This window comes from Ranitomeya variabilis, chromosome 1 (assembly GCF_051348905.1).
Source record: "Ranitomeya variabilis isolate aRanVar5 chromosome 1, aRanVar5.hap1, whole genome shotgun sequence".
In the NCBI taxonomy this organism is placed as follows: Eukaryota; Metazoa; Chordata; class Amphibia; order Anura; family Dendrobatidae; genus Ranitomeya; species Ranitomeya variabilis.
The window spans coordinates 504,096,136-504,110,236 of record NC_135232.1 but is presented as its reverse complement, the minus strand read 5'-3'; the positions used below and the strand labels follow the sequence as shown (position 1 = coordinate 504,110,236).

The window sequence follows — 14,101 nt, the reverse complement described above, 5'->3', positions numbered from 1 at the left end:
GGCTCCCCCCATCCTTGTATGTATGGCTGGGCTTACCCTATCCTCCCCCGTCCTTGTATGCATGGCTGAGCTTCGCCCATCCTCCCCCATCCTTGTATGCATGGTTGGCTTCCCGAGTCCTCCCCGTCCTTGTATGCATGGCTGGGCTTCCCCCGTCCTCCCCATCATGGATGCATGGCTGGGCTCCCCCCAATCCTTGTATGCATGGCTGGGCTCACCCCGTCCTCCCCATCCTTGTATGCATGGCTGGGCTTCCCCTGTCCTCACCCGTCATACTCACCCTCCTAGCGGTCGCTGTGCTTCCCTGCATCTCTGTTGTCCCGGCGCCGGCAGCTCTGCTCTCCTGTGCTGAGTGGTCACGTGGTAGCCCTCATTAAGGTAATGAATATGCGCACCATGCCTATGGGAGTGGAGACTTGTGCATATTCATTACCTTAATGAGCAGTACCACGTGACCGCTCACCACAGGAATAGCTGCCGCAACTGGACAACGGAGATGCAGGAACGTGCAGAGACGCTGCGAGGAGGGTGAATATGTCACAGTCGCCCGCTCCTGCCGCTGCTCTGTTGCTCCCCTCCCCCTCCCCCGCTGGCTTTCTGGACAATGACTTGTGCATAATCCGAGGGGGCGTTTCAGCACAAAAAAAGTGCTGAAAGTCTCGGCTTATACACGAGCATATACGGTATATTGTTCAACTCCAATTCTTGATTCCTCTATTTTTTTATACACCTAAATAAACAGGTCTGTTCTGAGACCTGACACTTAACAGAGACCCGACACTCAACAGACCCGACACTCAACAGACCCGACACTCAGCTGTCCCGACACTCAACAGAGACCCGACACTCAACAGACCCAACACTCAACTGAAAATATGTTGGATATGTCAAGCTGTCAAGCTGACACTCTAAGGGCTCGCTCACAACACTGTATAAATCGGACCACTGCTATCTGATTTTTTTTTTTTATCTGACAGCACTCTGAAAAGTTCCCAGGCTCGAGTTCATATGAGTTCATCCAGCAGAGGGCGCATCACCGCGACTCGAGGTAACTATAGGACATTCCCCTGCATTCCATTCATTCACCAAATTTTACAGACAGGAGCACAGCTGCATTAGCAGAGCTCCTGGGTGTAAAATTATTTAACCCCTTCAGATGGATTTACAGCGTGGGACATGACTGATCAACGGAAGGTATGGAATATTGTTGTTTGTTTTGTTTAACTTTATTTCAGATGACAAGGGTCTTCAGGTGGATTGAGAGTATAATAAAATATTAAAACACCCTGTGTCTTTATTTCATTAAAATACTTTTTAATAATGTGTGTGTGTGTTTTATTAACCATTTCATACTATTGGATTAATAATGGATAGGTGTCATAATTGACGCCTCTCCATTATTAACCTGGCTTAATGTCACTGTACAATAGCAAGGTGACATTAACCCTACATTACCCCATATCCCACGGCTACACGGGAGTGGGAAGAGAGAGGCTAAGTGCCAGAATAGGCGCATCTTCCAGATGTGCCTTTTCTGGGGTGGCTGGGGGCAGATGTTTTTAGCCAGGGGGGTCCTATAACCATGGTCCCTCCCTAGGCTATTAATATCTGCCCTCAGTCACTGGCTTTCCCACTCTGGCGGAGAAAATTGCGCGGGAGCCCACGCCAATTTTTTCCGGGATTTAACCCTTTAATTTAATAGCTAGAGCTTCAAACACACAGACACTTGTTACATTAGTAAAGCGGAATTTGTAATAAAAAAAGGGATATGAGATGGTTTACTGTATGTAATCCATGTCTCATATCCTTTCGGGTTTGTGAAGGAGAGAGCAAAAGCCGGCAATTGAATTATCGGCTTTTCTGCTATCTAGCGCTGAATTAAATATAAATATAAATATATATATATATATATATATATATATATGTATGTGTCTCACTGACATATATATATATATATATATATATATATATATATATATATATTTATATATATATATATATATAGACTGTATATATGTTTTTAGGAATATTTTAGCCGATGGATCCATGATTTGTCCATTTTGCAAGCATGCGCAAAAAGATCGCTGTACGGAAGCCATACGGATGACACACGGATGACACACGGATACATTTGTCCGTAGAAATCGCATCCTTGCATTGAATACGGAACAGTGTTTTGGGAAAATTACTGCGTATTACGGCCGTAAAATACAGACCGTATTTCCCTACGCTGAGTGTGACGCCGGCCTTAAGCTGTATTGTAGCTTATAAATTACATAGGCTTTTAGCTTTTTTATGCTACAAAAATTCCCTTTCTAGTCAGCGCAAGATAACAGAGATGCTGCTGTTTGCTTTTCATAAATAAACCTAATTTTACAGTTTTGTCTAATTTATTTATTTATTTTACTCTCTTACATAGCGCCATGGATTCCACAGACATTATCGGCACTGTCCCCATTGGGGCTCACAATCTACATTCCCTATCAGTATGTCTTTGCGTGCATATCCTCTCACACTCCAAACACTGGGAGAACAATAAACTCCTTTTCTGTTACTTTATGAAAATCTAAAAACTGATTTCCAAATGTAATACATATTTAAAGCAATTTTGTTTGCTATTAACAATTCTTGTATTTCTCATTATTTCTTTTACCTGTTTTTATTTCCTTGTCACTTATATCAGCATGAATGGACATTTGCGTCTGTTTATAGTTAGAATACCAAGATTGTGTTTCCGAGTATCTACGATGGTATCAATGTGACAAGAGCCTGCAGACTGTTGCTTGCTACAGAAACATTTTTACATATATCAACTTGAAATTCTATAAAACTCAATGTGAAAGTACTTAGAAAAAAAGATTTGGTGGGATAAATTTTTTGTCATTTATTCTTTGTGCAATATGAGCTATTTGTCAGACTGAGGGCCTGTTTTACAGGGTTACCATATTTCTTGCTGTCCCCTTTACATCCCACAATCTCCAGGAAGAATATTATACTTAATAACTCCCCGGATGACAGCTTCTAATGGCTCAACAGGACAAACATAAAGCCCGGCTGATGCATTATCCATATTCACATTCTAATGTAAGGTATACAAATATTTCCTAATTTGGTTACTCCTATATGGAGCATTTAAGAACTGCCATCTTGTAAATTGTTTGTGAGTGCTGTGCGTTTCTTATAACTCAGTGAGTCTAAGATTCACCTTTAAGGCATCCTTCACTTGCCAGGACTGATGCCTTCGCTGGAGGCTTTGTCCTTCTGATTGACTGGCCTGTTATCACACATGAATTTGCTTTCTGTGAGCCAAGCTGCCCCAGTTACATATAACCAATGCATCAGTCACGGAGTGCAGGTCTGTACATTGTGTTCGTATTCCACATACAGGGCAGCAAGCATCGAGTGACCGGTGCCCTTTACTGATAGTGAATTATGGAAGTGGGATACAAAAGTATTGCACATGATATTTGCAGCACCCCGGGTAACCAGCTGCTGCAGTGATATTGCCTTCGCTTCGAGGAGGGTGATGTCATGCTTGGAGGCAAGGGGGATTCTTTCTATCAGGTAAGGCACTTACATTCAACACATCTGAATCTAGGCCAGGAGGGGGAGCTCAGGTTCCGGATTCAGGGGAGCTTCCTTGGACTTTATGTTTCCGGGTCTAGAGGAGGAGTCAGCCAGTTGTAGAGGAGTGAGGAGAGAACGACGTCTGGAGCAGACGTAGAGGTCCAGCAGCCACGAGGGAGCTGCAGCCTCTGGAAAGAGAGATAACGAGAGGAGATGAATTGTGAAGGAACTTAAGGCCCCGTCTCACTAAGCGATTTACCAACGATCACGACCAGCGATACGACCTGGCCGTGATCGTTGGTAAGTCGCTGTGTGGTCGCTGGGGAGCTGTCACACAGACAGCTCTCTCCAGCGACCAACGATCAGGGGAACGACTTCGGCATCGTTGAAACTGTCTTCAACGATGCCGAAGTCCCCCTGCAGCACCCGGGTAACCAGGGTAAACATCGGGTTACTAAGCGCAGGGCCGCGCTTAGTAACCCGATGTTTACCCTGGTTACCAAAAAAAACAAACAGTACATACTCGCCTTTCGGTGTCCAGGTCCCTTGCCGTCTGCTTCCTGCTCTGACTGAGATCCGGCCGTACAGTGAGAGCAGAGCGCAGCGGTGACGTCACTGCTGTGCTCTCACTTCTCACTGTACGGCCGGGAGTCAGTGAGAGCAGGAAGCAGACGGCGAGGGACCTGACGGGCAACAGATGGTGAGTATGTATTGTTTGGTTTTTTTTACATTTACGCTGGTAACCAGGGTAAACATCGGGTTACTAAGCGCGGCCCTGCGCTTAGTAACCCGATGTTTACCCTGGTTACCAGTGAAGACATCGCTGGATCGGTGTCACACACACCGATTCAGCGATGTCAGCGGGGCCTCAACGACCAAAAAAAGGTCCAGGCCATTCCGACACGACCAGCGATCTCGCAGCAGGGGCCTGATCGCTGGTACGTGTCACACATAGCGAGATCGCTATGGAGGTCGCTGTTGCGTCACAAAACTTGTGACTCAGCAGCGATCTCGCTAGCGATCTCGCTATGTGAGACGGGGCCTTTAGAGGGAACAAGCACAGTGGAGGAAAGGGCCCAGGAGGGGAACAGCGGAAGGACACCCTCAGAGCCAGAGAGCAGAAGCCGGGTATCGGGAGCCCGAGGTTGTGCTGTTCTCCTGGACGCGCGACAGAACCGGAGGGCATAGTACTATAAGTCAATTGCCTGTAACAAGTCTGAGGTGAAGCAGTGACCTTAAGAGCTGGGTCATCTAAGAGATCATATAAACAGGCTCATACTGCCTATCATACAGACATCTGTCTTAGGACAGGAGAGAGGGGACCCTGTCAGCAATCTTTAAGCCGCAGGGACCTCACCATCTGGCGCAAGTAGGAAAGGCTTACGGACCTCACATGAAGTGGGATCCCTTATTGCCTCCAAGCCGGCCGGACTACAGCTACCCTACCCCTGGTACCCTGGACTGAGGACTGCTACCATCAGTAAACCAGGTAAAAGACTGCAAACTCTGTGTCCTCCACTTATTCGTCGGCACACCATCTTTGCTACACACCTTGGGAACCCTGGGGACCCCGCTTCACGTGTGGGAAGCATTACCATCTTGCTGCAATAACATCACCCCAAAAGACCCCTTTAAGCAGCGTCGGTCCCTACTGACCAAATACCACAGGTGGCATCACGAACAATAGACATTACAAATCCCTTTAAAGACCCTTCCCTTTAATTGGGTGCCCAGGGCCATGGACCAGGTCGCAGCGACCGTGACATCCTCTTTAAGACCGGAGAGTATGAGTATTATTTAAAAAATATAAATGCTACAAATACCAGCCTTACAGAATTTAATTCACAGATTACAATGAACTGGAAAAAAAATGAATGTTTTAGATACACGTACAGTAAGTGTCGTAAACTAGCATACGTATATGAGGTTAAGGTACCTGTATGTAAGATACATATAATTATGTGCCACATTGCTGTACCTAAATATGCCACTGGCTTTATATAAGGCTAAAGCATTTTTCTGTCCTGAAATGTCTGTTTTAGTAAGCTCTTCACAGTGTGCACGGAAGGTTACCAATCAGTAGTGGGGGCGGAGTTATACAGAACTCATGAATATGCTTGACCACATGGCAGCAGGCCAACTAGTCCTCTAGTGATAATCTCCTGCTGATAAACAGTGAATTTATCAAAACTGCAACAAGCTGCCCAGTGTCACATCTCTGGAAATAGGCTCCCATCTCTACTTTATGCTGCTCTTAGATGCTGGTGATGGATTCCCTTTACATACTTAAGTGGCCCCAATGAAAAAAACAAATGTTCACTGTCAGGGGGATGACTGGAAGATCCCGCAGATATTTCCCCCGATGTTTCCCGATCTTCATGAACCAGCACTCCTCTGCCTCCAATCCTTAATACAATTACGCAATTGATTGAAGATTGGCGGACGATGCCACGGCTGCTTTCACTATTCAAGGAGCTGACAGTGAATGTATAGTATATACTCATCTTTTTCCAATGCATGGAATATATATACCGTATATATTCGAGTATAAGCCGAGTTTTTCAGTACATTTATTTGTGCTGAAAACATCCCCTCGGTTTATACTCGAGTGAGGGTCTCAGAAGACAGAGGCGGAGTGGCAGTGGCGGAGCAGCGGGTCACAGGAGGAAGAGCCATCTGCTGCAGCTAAAGCCTATGCCCGCTACTTAAGACAAATGAATATTCACTTCTCTCCCCTTTCCTGCAGGAAGCCAGCAGCAGTGGCTGACACTGTGCGCACTACTAAATAGCAATGAATACTCACTGCCCTCCATGCACATAGTCCCGGCGTGGAGAACAGTGAGTATTCCAGCAGTTGTGTTCTGCTTGTAAGCAGCACATGACGTCCCTGAAATGCACTGCTTACAAGCATAAGGCAGCTACTGGCACTGGAACAAGACATTGCAAGGGAGCGCAGGGACGGTAAGTAGGATGGTTTAATTATTTTTTTATGTTTTTTTGATGGGGGCCCTGCATACAAGCTTAGGAATAAGGAGCCATGCAGACCAGGATAGGGATGAGGAGCCATGCAGACCAGGATAGGGATGAGGAGCCATGCATACCAGGATAGGGATGAGGAGCCATGTAGACCAGGATAGGGATGAGGAGCCATGCAGACCAGGATAGGGATGAGGGGACCATGCATACCAGGATAGGGATGAGGAGCCATGCAGACCAGGATAGGGATGAGGAGCCATGCAAACCAGAAAAAGGATGAGGGGACAATGCATGCCTGGTTTATACCTGGCTTATACTCGAGTCAATAAGTTTTTCCATTTTTTTGTGGTAAAATTAGGTGCCTCAGCTTATACTTGGCTTGGCTTATACTTGAGTAAATACGGTATATGCTCCAGTACGGTCACCACCAAGCTTTCCAGTAACCCACGAAAAACTAGCTCCCACAACCAATAGTTTATACAGGCCAATTGGACACCCGACAGGTAGCATCTGGCTTCAGAGGTGCGATTTAGAGAGCAAGAGGAATGGAGCTATTACATTTTATATATTTAATCCAAAAAATTAGGCAGTGCTTATAAAAAATATACAAAGATGTTACAAAACAGGAACCAAACAATACAGTATATACGATCACATAGAATAAAAGGGATATCAAAAGAAAATGCACTAAACCTGTGGCGGGAACGGAATGGGAAGGAGCACTACTTGGCTTTTAGAATGCAGATTTCATTTGAATAGATTGTGGGCTCCATTAGCTGAGCCCCTGAGATGCCAGAACAGCAGACCCCCCCCAAGTGACACCCCATATTGGAAACTTCACTGCTTAAAGGACCACTGTCACCCTCCCCAGCCGTTATAAACTAAAAGAGCCACCTTGTGCAGCAGTAATGCTGCAGTCTAACAAGGTGGCTCTTTTAGTTTTTGATTCATTTATTACCTCAATAAAGCGTTTTAAAAATTGGCCCCAATACCAGATATTGTACCTGGAGGCGGTCCGAATCGTCCTCTATCAATCTCCCAACTGCCGTCACTCTTCTCTTCAGGGGCGATGGTCGCTGCCCCCTTCGCGCTGTTGCTTCTTAAATCCGGCGCCTGTGCTGTGCGTGCCTGCCTGGGGCCTGCGCAGTCTTCATCGTCAGTCACAGCTCAGACGCAGGGTGCCTGACTGCGCAGGTGCGGGCAGTGTGGCCACCCTGTTCCTGAATCCCCGCCGCGCACTGTGTTATTCATTATGCACAGAGCGGGGCTGGGGTTCCTGGGCATGCGCACTGCGCTTGTCAGACGCTCCCCCGGTCCCCCGCCTTCCAGCGTTGTTCTTTGTGGCTGTTCAAAACGTCGGCAATGAAACCTGTATATTCCGGCAATGCTGGAAGGCGGGGGACCGGGGGAGCGTCTGACAAGCGCAGTGCGCATGCCCAGGAACCCCAGCCCCGCACTGTGCATAATGAATAACACAGTGCGGGCCCCAGGCAGGCACGCACAGCGCAGGCGCCGGATTTAAGAAGCAACAGCGCTCAGGGGGCGGCGACCATCGCCCCTGAAGAGAAGAGTGACGGCAGTTGGGGGATTCATACAGGACGCTTCGGACCGCCTCCCAGTACAATATCTGGTATTTGTGGCCAATTTTTAAAACGCTTTATTGAGGTAATAATCAAAAACTAAAAGAGCCACCTTGTTAGACTGCAGCATTACTGCTGCACAAGGTGGCTCTTTTAGTTTATAACGGCTGGGGGGGGGTGACAGTGGCCCTTTAAGGAATTCCGCCAGGGGTGTAGTGAGTATTTTGAACTCATAGGTGCCTCACAAAATTTTATAACATTAAGACAAGGAAATATTACACTTTAGTGGTAAAAGTTAAATTTCTGTATTTTCTGCAAATTTGTCAGGTACACAAGGGTTAATAGGTGAAACTGGGCACCATAATTACGAAACTTCTCCCGAATGCGGGGATGCCCCATATGTCGTCAGAAATTACGGTTTGGACACACGACAGGGCTGAGAAGGAAAGAGTGCGATTTGGCTTTTGGAGCACAGATTTTGGTAGAATAGATTATTGGCCACATTTGCAAAGCCCTGAAGGTGTCAGAACATCAGAAAAAACTACAGCTGCAGTGACGATTTTGTAATAGCCATGTCAGGCATTTTTTCTGGAGAGTTGCAAATATGCCAGTTTCGGGACCATACATTGTACCCCCATACATTGTAGCACCCTCATATAGTGTAGCGAAGCCATACATTGCGCCCAGCTTGTGCTTTTGGTGACAGGCACCACGTAAATTGTTAAGTGCTCTCTCCCCACTACGATAATGCCAAATATGTGGCCTCTTAGGCTATGTGCCCACATTGTAGAATAGAAGCAGAATTTTCTGCTTCAATTCTGCATACCCTTGACAGGAAAAACGTATGCAGATTTAGACGCGGTTTATACGTGTTTTTACTGCGTATTTACCGCGTTTTCCATGCGTTTTTCAAGCAGATTTCTAATGCATGTCTATGGGTGCAAAATTGCTGCGATTCCGCAAAAACAATGAACATGCTGTGTTTTTTCCGCGATACGTTTCCGCCGCGGAAAAAAAAACGCAGCATGGGCACATCCATTGCGGAATGCATTAGAAATTAATGGGATGCTGTTTGTAAGCGTTTTTTAAGCGTTTCTGCCACGGAAAATCTTGGCAAAAACGCATAAAAAATGCAACGTGGGCACATAGCCTTAAGGCCCCGTCACACATAGCGATTTACCAACGATCACGACCAGCGATACGACCTGGCCGTGATCGTTGGTAAGTCGTTGTTTGGTCGCTGGGGAGCTGTCACACAGACAGCTCTCTCCAGCGACCAACGATCAGGGGAACAACTTCGGCATCGTTGAAACTGTCTTTAACGATGCCGAAGTCCCCCTGCAGCACCCGGGTAACCAGGGTAAACATCGGGTTACTAAGCGCAGGGCCGCGCTTAGTAACCCGATGTTTACCCTGGTTACCAGCGTAAATGTAAAAAAAAACAAAACAGTACATACTCATCATCTGATGTCCGTCAGGGCCCTTGCCGTCTGCTTCCTGCTCTGACTGAGTGCCGCCATACAGTGAGAGCAGAGCGCAACGGTGACGTCACTGCTGTGCTGTGCTCTCACTTTACGGCCGGCAGTCAGTCAGAGCGGGAAGCAGACGGCAAGGGACCCGACGGACATCAGATGGTGAGTATGTACTGTTTGTTTTTTTTTACATTTACGCTGGTAACCAGGGTAAACATCGGGTTACTAAGCGCGGCCCTGCGCTTAGTAACCCGATGTTTACCCTGGTTACCAGTGAAGATATCGCTGGATCGGTGTCACACACACCGATTCAGCGATGTCAGCGGGACCTCAACAACCAAAAAAAGGTCCAGGCCATTCCGACACGACCAGCGATCTCGCAGCAGGGGCCTGGTCGCTGCTACGTGTCACACATAGCGAGATCGCTACTTAGGTCGCTGTTGCATCACAAAACTTGTGACTCAGCAGCGATCTCGCTAGCGATCTCGCTATGTGTGACGGGGCCTTTACTGTGGTTTAGAAACAGCGGGGCTAAGAAGGAGAGGGGCATTTGGATTTGGGAGTGCAGAAATCACAAGATTACATTTTTTATTGGTAACATTTTGGAGTACATAATATTTTTGATTGCTTTCAGTATAAGGTTGAGATCACATTCTTGTGTTCTATGCGGAACACTTACGTCTGGGTTTCCGTGTAAATCCCACAAAATTGCAATTCAGACAAAACTCCCAATGGAACCACCCACCCATAATGAGGCAGATGGAGGCCCTTCATACTCCATTTGGCGTCTGCTCCAGTGGTATCCATCTTTTTAGGCATGCACAGATCTGTGGTCGCCCACACATCTGCACTAAAAAGAAGCCTGAAATGATGGGACATGGCTGGAACACAGATCAGATCAAAGTGATACCATCTCTCTCATAAGTGAGTGGTTCCATTGGGGGTTTTGTCTGAATCGTGGTTTTGGGTAATTTACACAGACACCCTGATGTAAATGCTCAGCGGAGAGTGCAGGATAAAAGTGAGCAGAGCCTTATTCCAATTTTTGGGAGTTAGAGTGAACAAATAGACAGCAGTACAAGAATAGTTCTTTTTTTTTTTTTACGATTTTTTTCTCATCACATTGGGGTATATAAAAATTTTTGATTGCTTTTTTATTTAGATTTTTCAGACACAGAATTAACAAAACCCAGCAATTCAGTTATTGTTTTTATTTTTTGCGCCATTCATCATGCGGTTAAAATGATAAGACCGATTTGTTCATCGGCTCGGTACAATTACAGCGGTAGCAGTTGTTTTGTGTTTTTTTTTAAATGTTACCGCAGGGTGTCAGCTTTCATGTACAGCTGACACCGAGGGAAATGAAGCTGCTGGGTGGCGCTATACCCTTATAAAGCCCATTAACCAACGCCGTTTTAATGCATATCGTGGTCAGTAAGGGGTTAAGATTGGTGTGCTTAACACCATCCTTAATGAGTCTGCCACATAATGCTTTTAAACAACAAGTTTACACAATAATACTTATTGAGGCAATGACGAAATGTGCGCTAGCATTGCTTAGAAATAAATTCCCCCCAGTGATTCCACCCATCAGTACTGACGGACTGGGTCATTGTTATACACATTGTGTACACTATTATGTATATAACAGCAAAAACTCACTGCATTGGTCTCACCTGCAGGATGTATACAACTCTAGCTTACTACAGACAAATGGCGCTGCCGGGAGACTATGTTGGGTTTTAATGAACCGCAGAAAAATAATGACACTTTCTCCAGCAGCCACTTTCAGCAGGACGCCCCAGCCGTGTCTGAGAAGGGGAAAATCGGAGGGATGGAGGAAGGTTTAATACACAGTGATCCTGTCACCTCGACTCTGTGTATTATCTGTGCTTACCTGCCATTCCTGGGTGGTTATACATCAAGCTGCATTATTAGGGCATGGCTCAAAAGGAAGTGAGACTTTTACAGTTTCTACATAAATCTAATAGGAAATTATTTAAACAATAATTCCTATAGAGCAGTCAGCTTTAGACTTTTATAAACTGAATATACAGTACCTTGCGAAAGTATTGGGCTTCCTGGAACTTTTCAACCTTTTCCCACATATCATGCTTCAAACATAAAGATACCAAATGTAAATTTTTGGTGAAGAATCAACAACAAGTGAAAAGGTTGAAAAGTTCCAGGGAGCTAAATACTTTCGCAATGCACTGTAGGATGTCCTACTGCTCCAAGCCACAAAATCATCTCAAATCTGTGAGTGAAACTGGCGGTGCTGAATTTCCATGAGGCACCACCACAGGTAAAATGAAGCATTACACAATTACCAATTGAATGAATGGGCTGCCTGTGTCCTATGTTCTTGATAGTGTCAGGTTCTATAGAGTTAAGCCTCCATACATATTAGATGGCTGTCAGCTGAACGATGGTTCGGCCAATTGATCGGCCAGTAGCTATCTTAGCCATCTTCCCCATGCACAGAAGCCGCTTCCTAGCTGCGGCTTATCTCTGGGAGGACAAAAGGATTTGCAGATCCTTAAGTCCTCTGTCAATCAATTATCCATGGCTTCCAAACACGTTGGACTGTCAGACGAACCTGTCATTGGCAGGTTGGGCTGACATTAGTCTAATGTGTATGGGTGGCTTAAAGGGGCTGTCCACTATTCAGACGACCCCTTCTAAAATGCTATATCCCTACTCATGAAATAACAACAACCTATACTCATCTCAGGTGCTGGAGTCGTTCCAGTGATGATGGCACCGTCTCTCCTGGTGCTCGTTTTGTGACACGAGTCCTGCAGCTAGTCAGCTACCGCTTCACGTCCTTTAGATGGATCGCTCTCTGACTTCTTCCAAATGTTAGTTACATCCACTGGAAGTGAGAAGTGAAGCTGTAGCTGATTAGCTGCATAACGTCACACGAGCCCCAGGAGAGCCAGTGCTGTCATCACTGGAACAGTGCCAGCACTGAAGGTGAGTATAGGCTATTGCTATTTCATTAGGGGTAATGCAGCAATTAAAAAAAACTTGTAAGAATTTAAGAGGCACATAGCCTGTCTCAATTGCGACTAATAGATACTGTAAGTGGCATGAAGTGAAAGATTTGCAATGTATTACCTCTGAATCCTTTCATACAGTATTTGAAAATCATTTTTATAAACCAGACAGCACTCTATAAGCAATATTTTCGTACCATTCTCCTATGAATCTACAGTAATCTGTAAACCACAGCCTGTAGCTTGTTGATTGGATCTCTAGGAGGGGAATTTGAAATTTAACATGGCCTAGTAGATTTTAATCATAACCATTACTCATGTAATGGCGCATTCATACTGCTGGTATCAATGGTCAGTCCTCAGGAGAGGACTACAACCCAGCAACTAGGTAGCCAAGAGGCAGAGGAAGGTGCACTGCTGAGGATACAATATGAGAATAGCCCTTTAAACTCATACAACCACTGTAAGATTACGTAACATCGCTAAATTTGTGAATTTGTGTATTTTATAAGCTTACCAGACTTTGTAATCTTTTGATTGCTTAGTCAGGGGGTGTTAGCAAAAGAATGGTGCGAGTCAGGTACGCTCTCCCAGACTGGTTGGGTTCTTTCTATGTCATTGTGCATTTTCACCTTTATTTGTACCTTTACTTGATTAATTTATGACATCTACTGTTTCCCTTTATTTGTGGTCCATCCATACTATATTATTTATACTTGAACCTTTTGTAGTATCCGTTTTCAATACTGTTTACTATTTATATACTCTGTATGCATTTTTGCTTCCTTGTATTTATTGTTCATTGGCTGGTTTGTAATTATTTTTATGTCATTACTTTGTATATACTGTATAACATTTTTTGTAAATTCTATAAAACAACTTTACTGTGGGGTCTCGAACTATCAAAAACCTTGCTGTTTTTCTTACCTTTAGAGAATCTTTTGATCGTTTTCTCATTGATGTTTCCTGAAAAGAGAGAAGTTGACAAAAAGTCTTAATAAAGTCCAGCCATCAAAGCTTGTTTTTACATTCTGTGTACTATAGTGTAGTATAGGTCTTGTGTATAACTATATACCCCTATCTCTTAACTGTAACGTATGAGTAAATGAACGCATATACACCCTCAGACATTCAAAACTGCCCTATAAACTTTTCTTGAAAGCCCTGTTATTGGTAGGCAATCGCCAATCATAGTGTGGTAGAAGCTATAAAACTCTATGATCCTGTTAAGATCAAGTTGTTAAACACTGCAGACTGTGGTCCTTGCTATTTTAAAGACTTCTCAATATTTTTGTAAACCGTGATACATATATATCACGCATGCAAATATCATACTATCTTCGTTCACAAATTTACCTATATCTCTATATAATAATACACTGGGTTGCGTGGTTAATGAATGATGAGATGCTGCTTTTTTGTGTACAGAGTGAATCAAGTGAATTATGCCAAGTACTGCCCATACAATGGGGTTTGGGGGCCCAGATCTACACAGGGGCCCACCGGC

At 44.9% G+C, this 14,101-nt stretch overlaps 1 long non-coding RNA gene across 6 annotated transcripts in view; it reads right to left on the bottom strand.

The window, feature by feature from the left end:
• The window catches only part of LOC143765668 (uncharacterized), a 127,724-nt gene that overhangs the window by 85,440 nt on the left and 28,183 nt on the right, over positions 1 to 14,101 (bottom strand). For all 6 annotated transcript variants that reach the window (XR_013213445.1, XR_013213442.1, XR_013213444.1 and 3 more), the window contains one exon: positions 13,522 to 13,560. This is a non-coding gene — a long non-coding RNA (uncharacterized LOC143765668). The remainder of the gene's footprint in view (positions 1 to 13,521; positions 13,561 to 14,101) is intronic.